The sequence below is a fragment of the Phyllobates terribilis genome, unplaced genomic scaffold, assembly GCF_046119375.1.
Source record: "Phyllobates terribilis strain yellow unplaced genomic scaffold, ASM4611937v1 Scaffold_11__3_contigs__length_659146591, whole genome shotgun sequence".
Lineage (NCBI taxonomy): Eukaryota > Metazoa > Chordata > Amphibia > Anura > Dendrobatidae > Phyllobates > Phyllobates terribilis.
This window is the reverse complement of record NW_027362771.1, coordinates 106,123,221-106,146,899: the sequence shown is the minus strand read 5'-3', so window position 1 is coordinate 106,146,899 and position 23,679 is coordinate 106,123,221. Positions and strand designations below refer to the sequence as shown.

The following is a 23,679-nucleotide window of genomic DNA, read 5'->3' as shown; positions in this document are numbered from 1 at the left end:
GAAAATGGGAAAAGCAACAATTACAGACTTAGCACTGTACAAGCAGCGAATAATATTAAAAATCTATTAGTTTTACTATTGTTATAATAAAGAAGCACTCACACGGGGGCAGATGTCTTTACTCTTATTTTCCACTTTAATGAATCATAGTTCATGAATGCAGAACTCCTAATGGAGCATTTCCTACTAGAATTAAAGCACCACTCCAGCATTTTTTTCCTAATTCAGTGCTACTAACGTAAGATCCCTGCACCTAATAGTATACTCACCACCAGCCATCATCTTGTCCCGCTACCATACAGGTCCCAGTCACCATCTTGTCACCGCACCTTCTGATTGACCAAAAGTCAGAGGTAACGGCCACAATCTCTCAATGCAAGGCTATGAGAGACAGAATGAGGCTCTCAGACTTGTATTGAAAAGTGTCCTCCGGTTCGCCCAGCAAACTCCGGAGCCACCGGGCAGGTCACAAAGTGATGGAGAGACAGGAGCGGCGCCGATACCAGATGAAGAATGTGAAAGACTAAGCGCGGAGGCCTTACGTTAGTTGCACCACTCCAGCGCTGCAATAAAAAGGACCCGCTGGAGTGGTTGAACATATGATTCGTAAATGTAGGATCGTCCTCTGAAAAACTCAAAAATCACTTGAAATACTCTTCATATTCATTTATATTGCAAAACCACTTTACTGTTCATATGTATGTTCAGTCTTTTGAGCATTTTTTTTTGCGTCAGGTTTTAAAAAAATGGCAAAAAAAAAAGATACATGTTACTTCTTTGAAGAGGATCCTGATGGAATATGCGCCAAACTAGGCACTGTCCAAACAAAAGATTGCAAAACAATGCTTCCAGAAAAAAACTCTTCCAAAACCGCTTGAAAAAACTAAAAACTCATTAAAAGAAGGTGCGTTTCTTGAAGCAGTTTCTACCAGAAAACTTATTTTTGATGGTCTAATAAAAACAAACAAAAAAAAAGAAAACAAAAAAAACAACACCATGCACATATAGTATAGTATGTGCACATGTTGAGTGTTTGCAGCTGACTTTTCTGCACAAAAAATGTACAACACGAGCAAGTGTTTTTGAAGCATTTTACTTGCTTGTTTTCCCAGTCCCTTGAATGGGTGTAAAACACTGCAAAACTGCTGAAAGAATTGACACGCTGCAGATCTGAAAAAATGCTATGATGGTTAAAATCTGAAAAGGAAAAAATATGCAGCGCGTTCATGAGATTTCAGAAAGCTCATGCATTTTTGCTGGTATTGTAAACTGCAGCAAAAACGCAACATGTGAACAAGCCCTAATAGGTCCACCAATACAGTTCTCACATATCAACTAGCTTACCCAGCCCCCAGAATGGCAGGTTATCCAATGCTATATAGTTAGACTATCTTGCCATACAAGAACCTGGCAAATCTCTGCCCTTATGATTTGTCACCCAGACTTCAGGCACCAAGATAAATCTGCTTACTTGTGCAGAATAATAGTAAAGTGAAAAAGTTCCCTCAGTTTTTCCTATCAGTTTGAAGTGTAAATGATCTATGCAGTAAAAGGGTTAAAATGGATTCCTGTGACAAACATCAATCTGTGATAATCCTGTCCCATTGCATAGGTGTGCCTGCTGGGTTTCCCAGCTCATCCCAGTTTACTACACCAGCTGCAATCACACCTTCTCTATGGATGTGCAGCATATAGCTCACTGACCTGGGGATTTTCAGCTACAGAACTAGTGGTCCTGAGAATCTGCATCCCTGCGCCAGGGCCACCGATGTAGATCGCCAAACCAGTGCAATAGCTACATTTTACTGTACAAAAATGGCTTATTGCCAGTGGGCATCTAGTTACATAACTTGAGAAGATGATGGCCAAAGCGGCATCAAAGTGACACTTCAGAAAGGAAAATCTGACTTATATTGGAGGTCTGCATATGCACCAGAAACGTCATAAGCCTGGTTGTCATATAGGTGCCTGCCATACCACCACAGCTTCATTTGGCAGTGCGCTGAATGAATATAGGCTGCTGCAAATGGCAGATCATGTCTCTGAGGGCACTAATTAGGAAGCTTGACATCCTCAACATTGCTCCTGTTATGAGACCTGGAAATTGCTATACATGACATTTATAAACTGGAGCGTCACTTAATATTTTAACCTCCGGAGCGGCAGTAATGCGGATAATGGGTGCACGTCATTGCCTGCTCTGTATTGCCACCTGCGGCCTTCCTGGTGCTAGTGAAATACAGTCCATATTAGTTGTTGGTCACAGCATCAAGGACTGGATATCACTGAACTAGCATCTGGCGAACTAGAAGTCTAGGAAATGCTGCAACCACAGGTTAGTACAAACCCATGTTACTTAAGATCACCACCTGCCATGACTCTACAACAGTGTCTGGTGCCCTCCTGAAGGTATGGACATACTGGGGTGTAGTTCCCCTCTCCATTAATTCCAGTTCATGCGGTCGTAAATCACTGCAGACGATGGGAACGTTGGATGCCAGGTGGATGGCGCACCAAGCGTCTCCATAGTGATGCTATTATAGACTATATTTATATGCCAAGGACCAGTAAAACAAAAAGAAAAAGCTGCAGTCGATGGGCCCAATTCATAACTTATTTTTTTTTGCCTTGTGGTATTCATTGACCTTTTTACGCCAACCCATTCAACATAGCACGCACGATTCATGAGTTTTTATGCGCAAAAACAAAACCGCTCTTTATTTTTGGCTTTACCTTTTATTTTCCTTTTTGGCACAAGAAGTTACGTTTCACTAAAATATTTTGGGAATATATAAGATCACTCCAAGAGGACTTGACTATATTTGTGCAAACATTTTGCAGCTTTTTAAAAAGTCACAACTGATGAATCAGGTGAAAACATCTGGAAACGCCACAACACCAAACATTGAAAAATAAAATAATAATAATAAATAATAATAATAATAAAAAGGGCCATGGACAAACACACAAGTCTTTAAAAAAAAAAAAAAAAAAAAAAAAGGACCGGTTAAAAGAATAAGGTGCTAATGAAAAACATAAAAATGAGGGATAAGTGCAATAATAAATTGGGCCTAAAGTTTTGAATTTAGTTCTGAACTAATGAAACTTTCTGGATTTTATTCCAGATTAAGGAAATTCCCCTCTACCAGTAAAGTACAAAAAGTCATCAAAAGAGGAAACCCCAGCCAGTTTCCTCCTATAGGACTGGCATGGTTTGGATAAATAGTTTCACATTTACTGAGAATGAAACCATCCAATGTAATCATGTAACCTAAAGGACAAATAATGAGGACCAGCACATCAGACGTCAAATAACCAATACTCATCTGGGATCAATAAGCCATAAATCCTTGCAGAACATTTAATTACATTTTTTCCTAAAGATTCAGTTCATCGCATCCGACTGATGCACACAAGACCATTACAGATTTAGTAATAAAAAAGAAAAAAAAATCCTAAACCAACATCATGTGTTGGGACCAGTGACCCCAATCTTGTGTATGCAGAGGACAATCAGATAGGCAGATAACTCACAGATCTCCCACCATGATCCCAATGGGAAGGAGGGAGATCTACAGATTTCAGTGGAACTGGTGCATTGCTACAACAGAGACAGATGAGTGGATTCAGATTTTCCAACACTGGGAGATAAACCCCATCTAATCCAGAAACCCCAGGAGATTAAGCCCCCATCTAATCCAGAAACCCCAGGAGATTAAGCCCCCATCTAATCCAGAAACCCCAGGAGATTAAGCCCCCATCTAATCCAGAAACCCCAGGAGATTAAGCCCCCATCTAATGCAGAAAGCACAGTACAATAGAGCTCAAACCTTATAAAGTGAAGCTCAGGTGGGAATCTTCCAATGCAGACGGCAACCATACAGTCTCCCACATGCTGTGCACAATCTAGGAAGAAACTAAGTAATCTGGGCACATCTTAATCCCAGCACTCACCATATTCCAGAAGTCAGCACGGACCCGGGAAGATGCGGCTGCAGCCTCTCCCTCATTGACTCTCTCACTGACTCGCACACTTCCCTCTCTGAGGTTTGAACACTCCTCTCAGGAAAGAAGCAGGGACACCAGTCCTGTCCTCCAGACTCTGACAAGATGCGGCCTGGACTCCATTACTCACTACTGTAGTCACTAATCCCATCCGAGGCCTCAAACAAATCCTGGCCTGGATCACACGGTTCCAGTCATTCTCATGGCAGAAGGGAATGTGCTGAGGGAACTCTGTAATAACGCTCTGTCCACAGCTGACAGGAACTTCTCATTCACCTCTCTTATAGTTTACATCTGTTATTAAATGTTATTTCTTTATGCATCTTGATTTTTCAAGCATTTTTACAATGGGTTTTGGCAGTGTTTTTTATGTACACATTTTAACACTTTATGTGTCCGATTGCCCAACCTATAAGGTCTCGTTCACACGTTCAGTATTTTACCTCAGTATTTGTAAGCCAAAACCAGGAGTGGAACAATCAGAGGAAAAGTATAATGGAAACTCGTCACCACTTCTGTATTTATCACCCACTACTGGTCTTGGCTTATAAATACTGATGTAAAAAACTGACTAAATGCTGAAAAAAAATGCCTCTGACTTGAAAAATGACAAAAGTGCAGAAAAATGCCGCATGGAAACACACTGTACTGCATGTTATATTTCACTTTTGATTTTCAGATAACCTCTGACTGAAAACGCTCTGCCTGAATCCCTTTTCTCTGGCGATTTTCAAACAACAATGTTATTTGTTTGTGGTATTTTTTTTCCACTTTTGTTTGTGATTTTTTTAGGTCCATGCTTTCAAAGCCCAGCATGCCAGAGGTACGGCTTTTATCATGCATTTTTTTTCATTACCTTCTAAATGGCTTAAGATAAATGTATAACTGAATGAAAAATCACCCAAAAATGCATATAAAGACACATGAAATTCAAGGTAACAAAAAACAGCAAAAAATCTGTTTGATGGAAGCCTTAAGATATAATCACACTACATTTTTGTCCAGCGTTCTTTAGTTTGTCTGTAGCGCGGCGCGGGGCGGTAGCCACAGGCAAGGCACTCATCTCCTCTTTTTCCGTCCGGGCACGCTACATGAAATTGTGGGTCCTGGCTGGGTGTTTGTACTCGTGTTGTGAGCAGGGACGTACATAGAAATCATGGGGCCCCAGAGCAGAAGTTCTAATTCGGGTCCGTCCCCCAAAAAAAAAAAATATTTGTCGGAGTCACAGAAGAGCATGTCTCACAACTTTCCAGCCTTAACATAGTAATTTTCCTCCTGCTGAAGTCCCAGATTCCTCTTTCATTGCCCCCATAACATATTATGCAAACAAAAGTGCCCCTCCAATCACAGTATGATAGCCCCAACTGTGACCCCCACACAGCCCTCAATGTAGTATAATGGGCCTACATACAATATAATGGCCCACACTAGCCCTCCAAACAATATAATGTCCCCCAGGGCCGCCATCAGGGCATTACTGCCCTTACTGCTGTATGGGGCCCAATGACCAGAAGCAAAGAGCAGGGGTCCGGGGACCCCCCTCTTGTGCTACTGCTCACCGGGCCCCGGGTAATCGTGTTCGTGTGTCGGGGCCCCGGAGCAGCCAGCTTACATCACCTCGGCGACTGGACCCTATGAGCGCTCACAGCAGGGGTGGATTAAGAGTAGCAAGGGCCCTGGGTGAGCAGTAGCAGTAGTGATAATTCACGTGAAATTAATTTGGCACAATATTAATTTATTAATTATAATAATTTTTTTTACTTTAATTGTATGACTTAATTTTGAGCACAATTAAGTATGCTGACATCCCCTATATACAATATGAGACCCTACACACAATATGAGCTGCCACAATCCTCCTATACACAGTAGGAGGCCGCACGTAGCCATCTATACACAACGGGATGCCGCACGTAGCCATCTATACACAGCGGGAGGCCGCACGTAGCCATCTATATACAGCGGGAGGCCTTACGTAGCCATCTATACACAGCGGGAGGCCGCACGGTGCCATCTATACACAGCGGGAGGCCGCACGTAGCCATCTATACACAGCGGGAGGCCGCACGTAGCCATCTATACATAGCGTGAGGCCGCACCTAGCCATCTATACACAGCGGGAGGCCACACGGTGCCATCTATACACAGCGGGAAGCTGCACGGCACCATCTATACACAGCGGGAGGCCGCACGGCGCCATCTATACACAGCAGGGGGCCGCACGTAGCCATCTATACACAGTGGGAGGCCACACATAACCATCTATACACAGCGGGAGGCCGCACGGTGCCATCTATACACAGCAGAAGGCCGCACCTAGCCAACTATACACAGCAGAAGGCCGCACGTAGCCATCTACACACAGCAGAAGGCCGCACGTAGCCATCTATACACAGCAGGCGGCCGCACGTAGCCATCTATACACAGCAGAAGGCCGCACGTAGCCATCTATACACAGCAGGAGGCCGCACGGCGCCATCTATAAACAGCGGGAGGCCGCACGGTGCCATCTATACACAGCGGGAGGGCGCATGTAGCCATCTATACACAGCGGGAGGCAAATTGGGAGTTGGGGGGAGCAAATGATGAATTGGGAGTGGGGGAAAATAAATGGTGATGAATAGAGGGTGGGGAGAGTACGGACATGACAATGAATTGGGGCGGAGGGTGCATGTAAATATAATGAATCGGGGGAGCAGGAGGTACAGAGTAAGGGGCGTTGAGGATACAGGAGTGTGTCTGGTAATCATTTGGGGGAAAGAGTACATGTTCTAATTAATTTATATATTTATTAGGTGGGGAAGTGGCTATTTACAGTTAGTGGGGGGTGCAGGGGTGGATTACAATTTATATTTGGAATGGTAAGTTGCATTAATAACTAATTATATATTAATGGTGGGTTCACGTCTGTATTCAGCTGTGTAGTGTAGAAGTTGGGGAATGTGCTCTAGATAACTGTGTGTTATTTTATGTAGAGATGAGTCCTGGCGGGAAAAAGTGATGGCGGTCTGTGCTGGATGAAGGAGAAAAGCGAAGATGAAGGACTTCACCTAGACATGTCACCGGTGAGTCAGTGTGTTATCTGTACTCTGACACTATACACTATATACTATGTACAGAGCTCCTGTGTATAATGTCACTGGTGATCAATGTATTACCTGTACACTTACACTATACACTGTATACCATGTACAGAACTCCCGTGTATAATGGTACTTATGGTAATATTAGTATTGTGTTTTTTTATTAATGATCAGTATTGTAGTATTCGGTCACTATGTGGTGGTAATATGTGGTCCAGTCATGGTGTGGCGGTATTTGTCCGTTGTATGTGGTTTAATTTGGTGACAATGTGGTGGTAATATGTGGTCTGGTCATCGTGTGGCGGTTTTTGTCCCTTGTATGTGGTATTATTCGGTCACTATGTGGTGGTAATATGTGGTCTGATCATGGTGTGGTGGTATTTGTTCCTTGTATGTGGTATTATTCGGTCACTATGTGGTGGTAATATGTGGTCTGGTCATGGTGTGGCGTTATTTGTCCCTTGTATGTGGTATTATTCGGTCACTATGTGGTTGTAATATGTGGTCCGGCCGTGGTGTGGCGGTATTTGTCCCTTGTATGTGGTATTATTCGGTCACTATGTGGTGGTATTATGTGGTCTGGTCATGGTGTGGCGGTATTTGTCCCTTGTATGTGGTATTATTGCTCATTTTCAAATATGTATGTGACACATTTCTTTAAAGAGAAATAAATAAAAATATACCTAGAAAGAGTATTTGCTATTTTAAGAAATGTTTAATAGGTTAGAGTCTCAGCCAAGCCATCGATTGTATTCAGACGTGCCAGGAATCTTCGAGACCACTTAGTCCGTAGTCATTACGAGGGAGTTGGTGTACATACCTTTTTGGACAATGCCAGGATGTACACCCTGTGGGCGGTGTGTTGCTTGTCCCAACGTGATCAGGTGTACCTCATTTGTGGACTCCACGGGCACACGTATATTTGAAATTAAAAAACATATCACATGTCTGTCACGCAATGTGATCTATTATGCTACGTGTCCTTGTGGCCTGATCTACATTGGGATGACCACACACTGCCTAAAAATACGCATCAGAGAACATGTACTGGGGAATCGGATACTGGCTGCGTCTGAAGAAAATGATGTATCTACTCTCAAACCTATACCAAGACATTTCAAATCACATCACAATTGCAATGCCAAATTATTAAAGGTGAGAGGTATTGATATGGTGGATGTTAGCATACGTAGTGGTCCTGTATCCCGTAGACTTGCACAGATAGAGACGAGGTGGATTTGGACTTTGAAAACCCTACACCCAAACGGTCTCAACGAAAATAATACTTTTGCCCCTTTCTTGTGACCCATCTTATGCGGTAAGAGTATAGCGCTGGTGCCATTTGTCCGCATATTTTAATTTGTGTAGTTGTAGTTTTTTATTTTTATTTTTATTTTTTTTTCTAGCAGGTATATTGATTTTGGCTGTGGCTGAATATATGATCTCTAGATGTATCTATGTGGCCATCATGTGAGAACATCTATACCATACAGGGATACCATCTGTGCCGGGAGTCTCCACCTGGGATAGGACGACTGTGAAAACAGTTAAATACATATTGTGATGTTTAACTGTTGTAATTTTCATTACACATATTTGTATTATCTATATTGTATGATATGGCTATATCTGCATATGGCGCCTCCTTCTTCCCAAACTAGGTTTACATATGTAATCACTTATGACTTAAAATGATGATATGAATGGTATTTTGAATATGTGATTATGTGTTTTTTATACTGTATGTTTTTGATATGTACATTTATACCACGAGGGGAATAGCTACATTTAAAGCGCTAAATTTATATATCGGTTTAATATGCGCGATCAATTGATTATTGCATACAGGTATATATAAATGTCCCATATGGCCACATATGTTGTTGCCTTGATGCACTCATTTCCGTTTATGTTTCCCATTACAGTATGGGTTAATTGTATGAGAGGCGCCTTATGATCCGCAGTCCCTCTGTCTGTCAGCCATGGAGTTCCCTCTTCCACATTGGCACACTTACAAGTAGGTTCACACCGGTACAATATGTAATGAAATATGTACCTGCGTCTCTGTACGCAGGGGCACCGCCGTCCCTACATGCCTGTCTTCTCTCGGTTTCCCCAGTGATGCCGACGGAGCCTGGTATCCTGGTTACGGCGTTGCTCTCTGCGTCACTTCCGGTGAGTCGCAGGGCATGACTGGGTAGCGTCATGCATCACCATGACGACACACACGTGGGCTACTACTTCCGATATGGGCGGTGTGCCGCTTCATTGGCCAGTCCTTTTCTGTGCGGGATATTTAAATGATCGTTCGCCCAGCCACAGCAGTCCCCTTGAGAAAGGCAACAGCGCCGAAACGCGCGTCGGGGAAGCACGTATCGTGCGGGTTTTCAGCCTCCCACCTAGGTAATTATGTTTAAACTGCTGACTATGTGAGACCATAAGGACATGTAATGTTCACCTTGGGATATGGCTAGTTATAATATGTATTGATTTTCCTCGGGGTGTCCCTCTTCATATATTTGCTATGGTCTCTTAATACTTGATAATACAGTGGAAATCAGTGGTGAGACATGACACCTGCATCGTATGTGTTACCTGCTTGTTTTTATTCATGTTTTTATTAATTGTATGGCGATTTGGTACCTATTTGTCTTCCTGACATTCTGCTCTATTTTTCTATATACAAATAAATGTTTGAATAAAGTCTATATACACTTTTCATATCATGGCCATGTGATCGTTGTTTTTTGCTTCGGCACTCTCCTATTTATAGTTTTTTCAACGATTGGCCACAGATATATATATCCAATGAGTGGGTTGCACCATGGATGGTTTATGTTTACCTTTCTTGATATATGTATCTATAGTGTGCAACTCTAAACTCTGCTCTAATTCACATTTTAGAGTAGAGTAGGGCCCGGCCAGAAGAGTCTACCTTGTCATGGTGGCGGCTTAAAAAATCTTTTGGCCAAAACAAAAGCTGCTGGCTATGTATGTGATATGGTGTTCGATGGGAACTGGTAATGTGTGATTGGTAAGGACGTGGTGCAAAAGTGGAGTTTTTCCAAGAGTGGGCGGTGGGACTGTGGAAGGTTCGGAGGGTGGAAGCGGAGCTGGGGTGAAGGCGGAGCTAAGATGGAGCCTGGGCAGAGTCTCAAGGGGGTCTGAAAATTTTGCCAGTATGGGGCCCTGAAATTCTTGGTGGCAGCCCTGATGGCCCCTACACAGTATGAAAGACCACACACAAACCTCCACACTGTATAATTGCTTGCATACAGTATAATGGACCCCCACATATTATTATGGCCCCACATAGCCTTCCATATAGTATAATGCGCAACCCATATAGTATAACGCACTCCCCATGGTTCTCCATAGAATATAATGCTCTCCCCATGGTCCTCCATAAAATATAGTGCACTCCTTATGGTCCTCCATAAAATACAGTGCACTCTCCATGGTCTGCCATAGAATATAATGCACCCTCCATGGTCCTCCATATAACAAAATGCTCTCCCCATGGTCCTACATATAATAAAATGCTCTCCCCATGGTCCTCCATACAGTATTATGCACCCTCATGGTCCTCCACACAATATAATGAACCCCCATGATCCCACATACAGTACTATGCACCCCCATGGTCCTCCTTGCAGTATAATGCACCCCCATAAACAACAGTCTCTTTTGCGGAACAAGCAAGGTCCTCCTCCTTGGTGGATCGGCACGACCCTGGCCTTATTAGGTTAGGACCGCAAAAATGAGAGTTCAAGTCCTTTCAAGGGCCCACAGGCCAATACATCAATGGCCCAATAGTCCATGGGCACGACCCAACTGTCTTTGACCCGGTTGGGACTTCGGGCCGTCCAACCCCCATCCCCCAAACATGGGTCCTTGTGACAACGACACAGCCCATCGGTCCCCTATCAGTCCACATGACGGGGACACAGTCTTTTTGGGGCAAAGTCCATGTCGAAGGGTGTTAGAACCCTCTCACAGCTTAAAGTCCCTCAGATCAACAAGGGATAAGCAAGGGGGCAAACCAAACCTTTGGCCGTCCATGGCCAGCAACAAGGAGTCCCACATAAATGGGTCCTAGACCCGCTGAAAGTTGTGGGACCTTTTAGCACACAGGTACAATTAGCACAGCATGGTTCTCTCTATTTCCGACTCCGATTACTTCAGGAGGATCCCTTCCTTTTCTTCTGAACTACAGTACAGACCAAAAGTTTTGACACACCTTCTCATTTAAAGATTTTTCTGTATTTTCATGACTTTGAAAATTGTACATTCACACTGAAGGCATAAAAACTATGAATTAACACATGTGGAATTATATACTTAACAAAAAAGTGTGAAACAACTGAAAATATGTCTTGTATTCTAGGTTCTTCAAAGTAGCCACCTTTTGCTTTGATGACTGCTTTGCACACTCTTGGCATTCTCTTGATGAGCTTCAAGAGATAGTCACCGGAAATGGTCTTCCAACAATCTTGAAAGAGTTCCCAGAGATGCTTAGCATTTGTTGGCCCTTTTGCCTTCACTCTGCGGTCCAGCTCACCCCAAACCATCTGGATTGGGTTCAGGTCTGGTGACTGTGGAGGCCAGGTCATCTGGCGTAGCACCCCATCACTCTCCTTCTTGGTCAAATAGCCCTTACACAGCCTGGAGGTGTGTTTGGGGTCATTGTCCTGTTGAAAAATAAATGATGGTCCAACAAAATGCAAACCGGATGGCATAGCATGCCGCTGCAAGATGCTGTGGTAGCCATGCTGGTTCAGTATGCCTTCAATTTTGAATAAATCCCTAACAGTGTCACCAGCAAAGCACCCCCACACCATCACACTTCCTCCTGCATGCTTCACTTTTCTGCGTCGCACAAAGACACGGTGGTTGGAACCAAAGATCTCAAATTTGGACTCATCAGACCAAAGCACAGATTTCCACTGGTCTAATGTCCATTCCTTGTGTTCTTTAGCCCAAACAAGTCTCTTCTGCTTGTTGCCTGTCCTTAGCAGTGGTTTACTAGCAGCTATTTTACCATGATTTTACCATGCTGCACAAAGTCTCCTCTTAACAGTTGTTGTAGAGATGTGTCTGCTGCTAGAACTCTGTGTGGCTTTGACCTGGTCTCTAATCTGAGCTGCTGTTAACCTGCGATTTCTGAGGCTGGTGACTCGGATAAACTTATCTTCAGAAGCAGAGGTGACTCTTGGTCTTCCTTTCCTGGGGCGGTCCTCATGTGAGCCAGTTTCTTTGTAGCGCTTGATGGTTTTTGCAACTGCACTTGGGGACACTTTCAAAGTTTGCCCAATTTTTCGGACTGACTGACCTTCATTTCTTAAAGTATTGATGGCCACTCGTTTTTCTTTACTTGGCTGCTTTTTTCTTGCCATAATACTAATTCTAACAATCTATTCAGTAGGACTATCAGCTGTGTATCCACCTGACTTCTGCACAACACAACTGATGGTCCCAACCCCATTTATAAGGCAAGAAATCCCACTTATTAAACCTGACAGGGCACACCTGTGAAGTGAAAACCATTTCCAGTGATTACCTCTTGAAGCTCATCAAGAGAATGCCAAGAGTGTGCATAGCAGTCATCAAGGCAAAAGGTGGCTACTTTGAAGAACCTAGAATATGACATATTTTCAGTTGTTTCACACTTTTTTGTTAAGTATATAATTCCACATGTGTTAATTCATAGTTTGGATGCCTTCAGTGTGAATGTACAATTTTCAAAGTCATGAAAATACAGAAAAATCTTTAAATGAGAAGGTGTGTCCAAACTTTTGGTCTGTACTGTACCAGGAGGCGATCCCATCCCTCCAGACACCTGCCTTGGGTGAGGTGCATTCTCCGGTACAGGCGGGGTTCCCGATGTGTGGACATTAACGAATGCCCTTGCCATGACCTGGATGACAACTCACCCATGAGCCTGCGAGGGTCTTTTCCGGTATTGCGTGGTTGAGGCTCTAGGATGCCTGACCTCAAAGATCCCCTCCCAGTTTCTCTATGTTTTCCACCAAGGCCCAGGAGAGTCTCATTCCTCACAAATAACACAAACCACATAACATCCGTGGCGACCATCCATTTTCAGGAACCGGACCCGCGTGACCGCCATGAAATAATACTGCCCTCGTGGTGAATATTCTATATTCACCATTCTTCTCTCCACATAAACATTGTGGTTAGTTCCAAACTTTCGAATAAACCCATGGCCCCGAAGGGAGTCGTGGTTAATGACTATACCTCGGGATGCAAGGTCTTGGTAACGCTCGGCCAGGGGACCCATCAGCACATCTTTAGTCCAGGCACCGCAATCCCTTCTGTACTTCATTGACCAGCTCAAATCCCTTAGGTAATTGGCAAGCTGCCAGACTCACGCTCTTCTCCTGTCGGTCCTCAGAAAACCCCAACATGTCAGCCCGGGCCTGCCTTCGGGCTCTATCTGACTAGCGGAACCAACCTGCCCCGGGTCCCTGTTGTCAGTTTCTGCCTCTTCCGCAAGGGAGCTAGCCAGCTCCTTGTAGTCGGCACATTCTTCCATCATCAGGTGCCCATACCATTCCGCCATTATCTTGTATGGCTGTTCTCTCGTCGACGTACAACTGCCTGCCTCTTGAGGCCAGCAATGGTCCCGCCTTTCACTTGGTGGAGTCCGCCCTAACTCGCCATCTCTTTTCTCGAATGTCCCTGCCCATTTATTTGGGCCACACCTTACTGGACGGATCTTCTCCTTCCACCTTACTCTGCAACAACTGTCATACCCTGCTGTGGGCAGGCTCTTTTGGTTGCGGCACTCCCTTCAGTAGGTGTACCTGATGAAAGACTGGATGTTTCTTCGCACCCTTTCCCTAACACTAAGCCCCTCCCACTAACTCTATCCTATCTTATGCATTGTTCATTATCACATCCTACATTATATATCATACTTCACAGGGTACATAACACAATACAACGCGATTGGTGTCTTCTGGGGTAGGAACGCGACAGCCATTATCCACCACTCTTACATGTCTGTACCAAAAAAAACTCTGGAAAAAGCACTCACAAAATTCTTAGAAGACTCTTCAGAGGAATTTCTATGGAAAAAAACCTTTCTTTTCATAAATTCATGCTTTTCAATGGCTTTTAATTGCTTCAAACTTTCAAAAACTCCAAGTGGTCAAGAAAAGTTTCCTCTAGGAAGATGCTTGGTACTTAACAATAAGAGTCAACGGGAAGGCTATAAAGACACCCAGAAGACACGTGAGGGTCTTTTTGAATGTTTTAGAAGCATTTTCGTTTTGAGAAATGTAGCGTTTTATTCATTACTTTAAGGGTACCTGTATATTCAAACAAGGGTCATACCATCCATAGCTGCCGACAACACAGCTGGTATGGGACCCATGAATGAGGGGAAGGTAGTCTGGTGCTGCTTGGTGCTGGGCCCTCCCTGCCCGCTGTTACAATTTCAGTTGAATAGAATAGTGGACCAGGGAGCCTGTGAGTCTGAGACTCAATACACTGCACGTGCGAAAACGTCACTATATCATGCTTGCGCTGTGGGGTCATCTTACTGAGTAGGAGGTGGATGCGGAGGCCATCTACCTGAGTGGGGGATTGTTGGGGCATCATACTGAGTTGGGGGTTTTGGGAGTTATCATACTGAGTGAGAGATGGGCTTTGGGGGCCATAATACTGTATAAGGGCCTTTGTGGGCATTATAACGAGTTAGGGGGGCTGTGGGAGTCATCACACTGAATGGGGGTTGGATGTGGGGGCCATCATACTGAGTGGCTGCCTGTGGGAGCCATCATACTGAGAGGGAGGTGGCTATAAGGGGGCATCATACTGAGTGGGGAGGAGGGGCTATGGGGGCATAATACTGAGTGAGGAGTGGGCCAACATACTAAATGAGGGTCTGTGGGGGCCTTTATACTGAATGAGGGGATGTGGGGGCCATCTTTGAGATTGGGTGACTCTGGGAACCATCATACTGAGTGGGAGCTGTAGGGACCATCATACTGAGTGGGTGGCTGTAGGAGCATCTTACTGTATGGGTTGCATGATGCTGTGTGTGTGGGAAACTATCGGAACATCATACTGTGGGGGAAGCACCTAAGGAGCATTATACAGTAGGGTTATTATACAGTGTTGGAGGCACTGATAGGGCATCATACTTTACTGGAAGCACTGTGGACTCATCATACTGTATAAGTCGGGGGGCTGTAGGGTGAAATTGTGGGGGGAATTCACTATGGCCATGAAAGGAGTATCGTGGGTGAGAACACTAAGGGCTTATGCAGACGTCTGTGGATCTCGATCCAATAATGGATTGCAATGTATGGGCTGGCTGCGGGTCTCCCGACTGGAGCATGACAGTTTCATATATTTCTATGAAGATGTCTTGCTCTGATCGGGAGACCTGTGGCCAGTCCATGATCGGATCAAGATCCACGGACATCTGCATGAGCTCTTAGGGGCTACAATAGTGGTATATTTACAAGGTACATCCCACAATGCATGTGTGACACCCCAGGGGTCTGGTTGCCACAGTGATAGAGATATTACGTCTGGGAGCAGTGTTACAAGGAGTCAGGGGCTGGCAGCTGCAGAGCTCGCCCTGACTGAGAAGATTTCTTACCGGACCCGGAGTCCGAGGCTGTGGGGACTAACTCCTACCCAGCAGCAGAATCCGTCAGGCAGGGGATTCCAGGTCCTCTGGCGAAGAAACCCGAAGGCACGGTCACACGCGTGGGACCAGCACCGCCGTCGTGGAGCGGAAGCTACTAGAAGGCCCCGAGTCACCGGCCATACGAGTGAGCACCACACGGTACACTCAGGGACGTGGGCTACTTATACCCGCCTCTAGCAAGGTAGCCAGAAGAGTACAGTTAGTTTGGGAGGCCTACAACTCCGCCTGGCCAGGGGAGATCCCATCTGCTCAAGGACTGACCAGGCCCCAATCGCTAGCCAGTACTCCGGGAGGGTCTATCTTTGTCACCAGTAAAGACCCTGAACTACACCGTACCGTCTCCGAGTGGTTCCTGCTACCCCCATCATCCACGTCGGCTGCCCTGAGGCCATACCCCTCCCGTTGGGGGTTATACTATCACGCTGCACAATCCTACCACCGGCCTCAGCGGTCTGCCCTGCAGCAGCAGCTCCTTAGCTGTACTCAACGGGTGGCGTAGTCGTCCAACATGTACCGCTGATACATCGCCGCTCAGTTTGACTCCCTGGGCACGGACCGGGTCACCGCCACGAGACTACAACCCTCAACAGATCCGGCTCCGGGTAAGCTCCCGCGTGCGCAACGCAGCGCGACACAGGCCCAGGGGCGCGTCACATGTATCTCTCTCTGTTTATAAAAGTTGTGAGATATGACCATGTCTACTCAGCCTAATATTTTTTTTTATGTGTGTGTGTGGGGGCTGGGGGGGGGGCAATTTGAACTTTTGCTTTGGGGCCCCATGATTTCTACGTACGCCCCTAGTTGACACTGCATTGTTTCCATTGTTTTGTTTTTTCCACAAACATCCAAAAATTACATGCCCCTAAGGCCTGGTTTGCATTCATAGATACGGTGTTCTATGTTCAGTACTAAATCTGAGTTTCCATTCAAATAACTTAAGGCTTAGTGCCCACGATGCAGAAATGAAGCAGAAATTTTCCTGAGCATTGTATAGACAAATACGCATGCAGAAACACACAAGAATTGGTCATGTCCGTATTTTTTCTGCGAAAAAAAATCCTGACCATGTGCACAGAACTTGCAGAATGTCATAGGAAGTCATGGGATAAGGTATGCAAAGTGTTTCTGGAGCGTTTACGCGCTGCAAATACGCACCAAAAAAACACACCAAAAACGCATCGTGGGCACACAGCCTAAAACTGAGATTCAGATGGAACCTTTGATGGGGCCAATCAGTATAATGAGGCAGACTGTCCCATTGTACTCTATCTGGCTTCCATTTCACTGCTGTCCATCTTTTTTAGAGAGACAAAAAAGCGTGGTAGACTTGTTGTGCTCACTCACTTTTAATTGCATCTTAAAGGTGTTCCACTACTTAATAACAGATTATTAAAGCACAATGTCAGACAACCGCATGAAAGGAAAAAAAAATCACATAATACTGACATAAACAAGAAGTTAAATGGAAATAAAAACGTCAGAATTTGTTTTCATATTAAAGACAGTGCTTTACTTTTAGCATCAATTAATATTAAAAAATGGAAATGACCGCTCATGACAGATATGTACGATATCAAGCATTAAGGGGTTAATAGACTCAGGGTACTCATCTACTCAACCCCCCATTCCTCCATTCTCCTCCCTATATCCCATTGTGGCAGAGGCATCAGGTGACTACTACAGGTAATAAGAGGCCAATGTTTGGTTGCAATGGTTGAGTTTCATCCATACCGAAATAAGCCGTTTCCTTTTAAAAGGGTTATACAGGATTTTTTTCTATGGGGCTTAATACTACCTGCCTGTTCTGCCCTGCGACGATCTCTCCCAGCTCAGGCATATTGGTTAACAGCGGGCTCCATGCTGTATCAGGTTGAGCTGACTGTCAATTACAAAGATGTCGGCAGTGAGACCCCGACGACAGAAGAGAGCAGGAGAGAAGGAGCTGCTCTGTCGATGTGAAGCAGGAGAATCACTAGCAGGAGCTGATCGTGCCTACTCTGAGCCGGGTGATATTGTCGCAGGGCAGAACAGGCACGTAGTTAGCAACTACCTGCTGGTAAGTGCTTAGCCCCATAGGGACAAAAAAAAGTCATGGATAATCCCTTTAAGCTTTGTTGCTGTCAGTGTCATAGGCGGATTATAATGAGGGCAATCTGGGCTACCACCCGGGGCCCAAGGCTGTGGGGAGGCCCATGGTCCTAAAAATATTTGCCCTCATTATAACCTGCAGTGCACAGGGGCTGCCGCTGCTCCTTTAAGTAATGCAGGACCCGTGCACATGCAGCATGAATTTCAGCAGGACGTACCTAGCACGCAGAGCTTGGGCACGTCTGCTGAAGCCATGCCTACTGTCTGGTGTGCTGGGGAGAAGCTTGTCAGCTCTGCCCACTCGAGCGTTGCCTGAAGACTGAGGGACAAGCTGCTGCTCCTGCCTGGCAGGTCTCCCTCCTAAAGCCTCCTGTAAAGCTGCTGCCTGCACTGGGTCTGCCAGTAAAGTATGTATAATGTGGCAGCAGAGTTATGTATAATGTATTTAATGGCCATTATTGTAGTTTTTAAAATGTGTATAATATGTGGGGGGTGGGAGTGGACTGAAATTACATGGAGCAAAGGCCCCTGCACACTGTGTGCTCCTGCAGTTTGGAAATTTTGCTTGCATCGTGTATTTATATACATACATGATACAAGCAAGGTTTCCAAGCTGGAGGGGCACACAGTGTGCAGAGGCATTTGCTCCATGTAGTTTCAGTCTACTCCTATCCCCCACAATTTATACACAACAATAAAAGACCCCTTGCCCTTAGATACAGAGCACCGCTACAAATTCTGCTGCTGTGCATTCATACTACTGTCACTATTTCCTGATGTGCAGTCACATAGCGTGGCTGCAGATTAATGTTAGAAAACCAGTCAAGCCCTTTGACTGTGGCTCTGTGCCCTCGATACAGACGTAGCAGCGCTTTGAACACTGCATATTTTTGCTGCGTCCAAAACACTGCGTTGTATTGAACGAGGGTAAATCCGCATGTGTTCACTGGACCTTGCAGATTTACCACATTCAATACTTTCTAGTGGTCAAATTTCTGTTGCGCAGACTAGTGACTCTGCAAGAGAAATTGACATACTGCGGTCCTGAAAGTCGCGCCGCATGTCCGTGTCCGCGGGTGATCCACAGCCTCAGATGCACGGGTAGCAGACATGGGATTTCTAGAGATCCCATCCACTATGCTGTAACATCTGGACTCTGCGGGTTTGACGCTGTATAAATACACAGCGTCGAAACCACAGAAAATCCTGATTGTGGGAATGTACCCTAAAGGGAATCTGTCTAGTAAAATAACGCTATTAACCTGCAGATATGGAGTTAATCTGTAGGCTAATAGCCTTCTGAAGTCATGCGGCCACTGTACTAAGGCTATACTTTGAACACAGCGTATTTTCGCTGCATCTGATCACGCAGGTAAATCCGCATCCTATACATTGTATTGGGGACATTTCTGTTGCGGAGACTAGTGTCTCCGCAGCAGAAATTGACATGCTGCGGCTCGTAAACCAGCGCCACGGGTGAGTTTACGAGCGGCAAATAGAAGCACAGGGAGCATAGGATTTCTATACATCCATCCACTGTGCTTGTAATGTACAACGCAGCGGTTTGGATGCAGCGCAGGTGAGCGCCCCTGCCCTGACTGACTGCCGGCTCTAATGCTAAACGGCTGTCAGTGCCGGGGCGTGGTTACAGCCAGGACCTGACTCTCGCAGCCGGATGGAGCTGAGCTCTAGCAGCTGCTAACTCCTTAAAGAGGTTTATCTCTTCTCAGACAACCCCGTCTCAATGCCTATGTTTCCCCCTTGTAAAATAACAACACTTATACTCACCGTTGCCACTATATCAATGGTGCTGTTGGGTTTGTCTGAGTAGTGGACAACCCCTTTTAAAGGGAACCTGTCATGTCGGATAACGCTAGTAACCTGCAGATTTAGGGTTAATCTGCAGGGTAATAGTGTTAGAAAGGTGCCTGATCGCTGTACTGAAAGTGTGGTTTAGGCTATGTGCCCACCATGCAGAAATGCTCCGGATTTTTCCTGAGCGTTTCTGCATCTCCCTAGCAGAAAAAAACCCATGTGGATTGTACATGCGGATTGTACATGCGTTTTTCCTGCCAGGGACATGCGAATGTGAAGCGTTCTTCACATGCATTTTCGCATGCGGGTTTACAATCGCTTTCCAAGCAATTTTAGCATCACTTGGAAAGTGCTTGTCAACTTGGTCACACTATATAAATCCATGCAAACGGCATGGATTTATATACTGTGACCGAAAGAATGGTAAAAAATAAAAAAATAAATCTATACTTACCTTCCGATGGCCCCCGCAGTCTTGCTTCGCTCCGTCCTGGCTGCCGGCAGATCGCGGTACACTGAAGGACCTGCCGTCACATGACTAAATGACGTCATGGCAGGTCCTTCAGTCCACCGCGATCTGCCGGCAAGGGAGGACGAGCACAGCGGGGGCCGTCAGAAGCTAAATAAAACATTTATTTTTTATTTTATTCTTTTTTTCACAGGTTCTATGGTACCCGAGTCCGCAGGAGAGTCTCCTGTCCTCCACACCCGGGTACCATCCGCACATTGGAACGCATGGAATGTGCATCTACATATGCAGTGATGCATAATCCATGCGTTTCAATGCAAGTCAAAACGCAGCACTTCCGCAAAATAATTGGTAGTGCTGCGTTTTTTTCCGCAGTGATAATCCACAGCGGAAATTTCCACAGCATGTGCACAGTACATGCGGATTATCATTGGGGAACATGGCAGGCCTTCTACCATGCGTTTTTTAAGCGTTTCTGCAGCGTTTTTGCCGTTGCGGAAATCCTTAAAAAACGCATCGTGGGCACACAGCCTTATGGGAACAAAATGGACTTTATTCATCCCAGGAACCGCCGGCTGTCAGTCAGACAGGTGTACGAAGTGTCTACAGTTGCCATTCACAGCACTGAGTCGCTGCAGTAAGCATGTCCTGGCACTTTGACTGACAGCTTCCGGTGCATCATTGCAGAGCCAGCTGTCAGCCAAAGTACCAGGACGTGCTTATAGCAGTCACTCACAATGCTGTGAACGGCAACTATAGACGCTTCGTACACCTGTCTGACTGACAGCCAGCGGTTCCTGGGATGAATAAAGCCCATTTTGTTCCCATAAGCCACACTTTCAGTACAACGGTCGGGCACCTTTCTAACACTATTACCCTGCAGATTAACACTACATCTGCAGGTTAATGGAGTTTGGGAACTTGACAGGTTCCCTTTAAAGGGGTTGTCTATTACTCAGACAACCCCATCTCAATCCGTATGTTTCCCCCTTGTACGAGGGTCAGTCAATAAGCAATGCCTCCTATTTTTTTTCTCCTTTTAATTGGCAAGAAATTCAAATGCAATTACATAGGTTGAAAACCACAACATTAACGATTAATTTGTCACTTTTCAATATAATCTCCATCCATTTTCACAGTCTTGGTCCACCGTTTAACAAGGGCATGTATTCCAGCATGGTAAAAAGCATTCTTGGGACCCACCGTGCACAAACTTTTCTGTATCCCAGTTGTCCAATAATTTTCATCACACTGCCTTTACTGAGGCAGATAATGCCACACAATTCATCTGCAGTCACCCGGCGGTCACCACGAATGATGTCATTGACTCACTGAATGTTGCTTGGAGTCACTGCGGTTACTGGCCTGCCACTCCGCATTTTGTCAGCCAACGGTGATGTCCCTTCAGCTGTGTTACAGCGACGAACCCATTGTCTAACAGTACTGACATCCACTGTTGCATCACCGTACACATTTTTCAGTCTCTCATGAATTCGAATGGGCGTTTCACCTTCTGCATGCAAGAATTCAATCACAGAACGTTGTCTAATACGAACATCTATGTCAGCCATTTTGCAAACGGATACAGTCCTGCCACCTGTTGGTGCAGGAAGTTGCAATTGCTGTGGATTGGAGAAGAAGGTTTGAGGAATTGTGCCAAATTCGAATATTTAACATAACTACCTTATTTAAGGAGAAAAAAAATAGGAGGCATTACTTATTGACTGACCCTCGTAAAATAACAACATGGGTTCTCTTTACATGCCACTGTCAATCTCTGTGGCTAGGCTTCACAGGCAATAGTGATTTTTCCTATATGCAGCAATTCAAAAGTACTGCTGTATATAGTAGGAATATATATAGGAAAAAGGTGGGATGTGAGGCAAGCAAGGGGGAAGTGGAGAAGTGAATATAATGAGGGTGGAGAGGGGTGTGGGGATAGTACAGTTAGATCGTTAGAGAAGAATAGGATGCTAAATAACCCCAAAGTTTTATCTTGCATGCTGACCAACGCAAGAAGCCTGACCAATAAGGCGGATGAGCTGCAGGCGCTTATATCGGAGGAGAGGTATGACATCGTAGGTATAACAGAGACTTGACTAGACGATAGCTACGACTGGGCGGTAAATTTATTAGATTATAGTTTATTTAGAAGGGACCGGAAACAGGGGAAAGGCGGAGGAGTCTGCTTATATGTAAAGTCATGTCTAAAACCCAGACTAAGGGAAGATATAGGAGAGGGAGAAGAGGGGGTCGAGTCCATGTGGGTAGAGATAGAGGGAACTAAAAATAATAATAAAATATTACTGGGGGTCTGCTATAAGCCACCCAATATAACAGAGGAGAATGAGAATCTGCTATTAGGACAAATAGACAAAGTAGCAAAACATAATGAAGTGATTGTAATGGGGGATTTCAACTACCCGGATATTGACTGGGAAACAGAAACCTGTAGATCTCAGACAGGAAAAAGGTTCTTGACAAATATTAAGGATAATTATCTCTCCCAACTAGTGCAGGAACCAACGAGAGGGAAGGCCGTGTTGGACTTAATATTGACTAATAGGCCTGATAGAATAACTGAGGTACAGATAGGGGGGCACCTAGGTAATAGCGACCATAATATTATCGACTTCAAAATGCCCTTCAGTAGGGTTATCAATAAGGGAACAACAAAAACATTAAACTTTAGGAGGGCGAAGTTTGATCAGCTGAAAGAAAGCCTTCAACTTATTGACTGGGACAAAGTTCTTAATCAAAGGAATGCGAATAGAAAATGGGAAACCTTCAAAAGAATTCTGAATACTCAGTGCGAGAGATATATACCGTATGGGAATAAAAGGGCCAGAAATAAGAGGAAACCAATATGGTTGAACAAGAACGTAAAAGGGGCGTTAAATAGCAAAAAAGAGGCATTCAAGAGATTAAAACAGGAAAACAGTAAGGAGGCACTAATGTGTTACAAGGAAAAAACGAGAACCTGTAAAAAACAAATAAAAATAGCGAAGGAGGAAACAGAGAGACGTATTGCTAGGGAAAGTACATCAAATCCCAAACTGTTCTTTACGTATATAAATAGTAAAAGGATTAAATCGGATAATATTGGACCGATAAAAAGTGAGGAAGGCAAAATCATAGAGAAAGATGAGGATAAAGCTAATCTATTAAATAATTTTTTTTCGACAACTTTCACAAAGGAAATCGAACTAACAGGAGAAATGAGAAGTGACAAACTTAATCCTCCACTAAGTATGACAAATCTAACCCAAGCTGGGGTACAGAAACGCCTCAGTAACATTAAAATAAACAAATCACCAGGACCTGATGGCATACACCCACGGATACTAAGGGAACTAAGTAATGTGATAGACAGACCGTTATATCTTATATTTAAGGACTCTGTTGAGACTGGGTCTGTGCCACTTGATTGGCGACAGGCGAATGTAGTGCCAATATTCAAAAAGGGAGCGAAAAGTGACGCCGGAAACTATCGGCCGGTGAGTCTGACGTCCGTTGTGGGCAAAATTTTTGAAAGC

The 23,679-nt window shown here is 44.8% G+C and overlaps 1 protein-coding gene across 1 annotated transcript in view; it reads right to left on the bottom strand.

Annotated features, from left to right (window-relative positions):
* The window catches only part of N4BP3 (NEDD4 binding protein 3), a 54,871-nt gene extending 50,762 nt beyond the window's left edge, over nucleotides 1-4,109 (bottom strand). The window contains exon 1 of the mRNA XM_073651396.1: nucleotides 3,955-4,109. The gene's annotated coding sequence lies outside the window, so the exon portion shown is untranslated. The remainder of the gene's footprint in view (nucleotides 1-3,954) is intronic.
* Nucleotides 4,110-23,679: the final 19,570 nt, after the last annotated feature.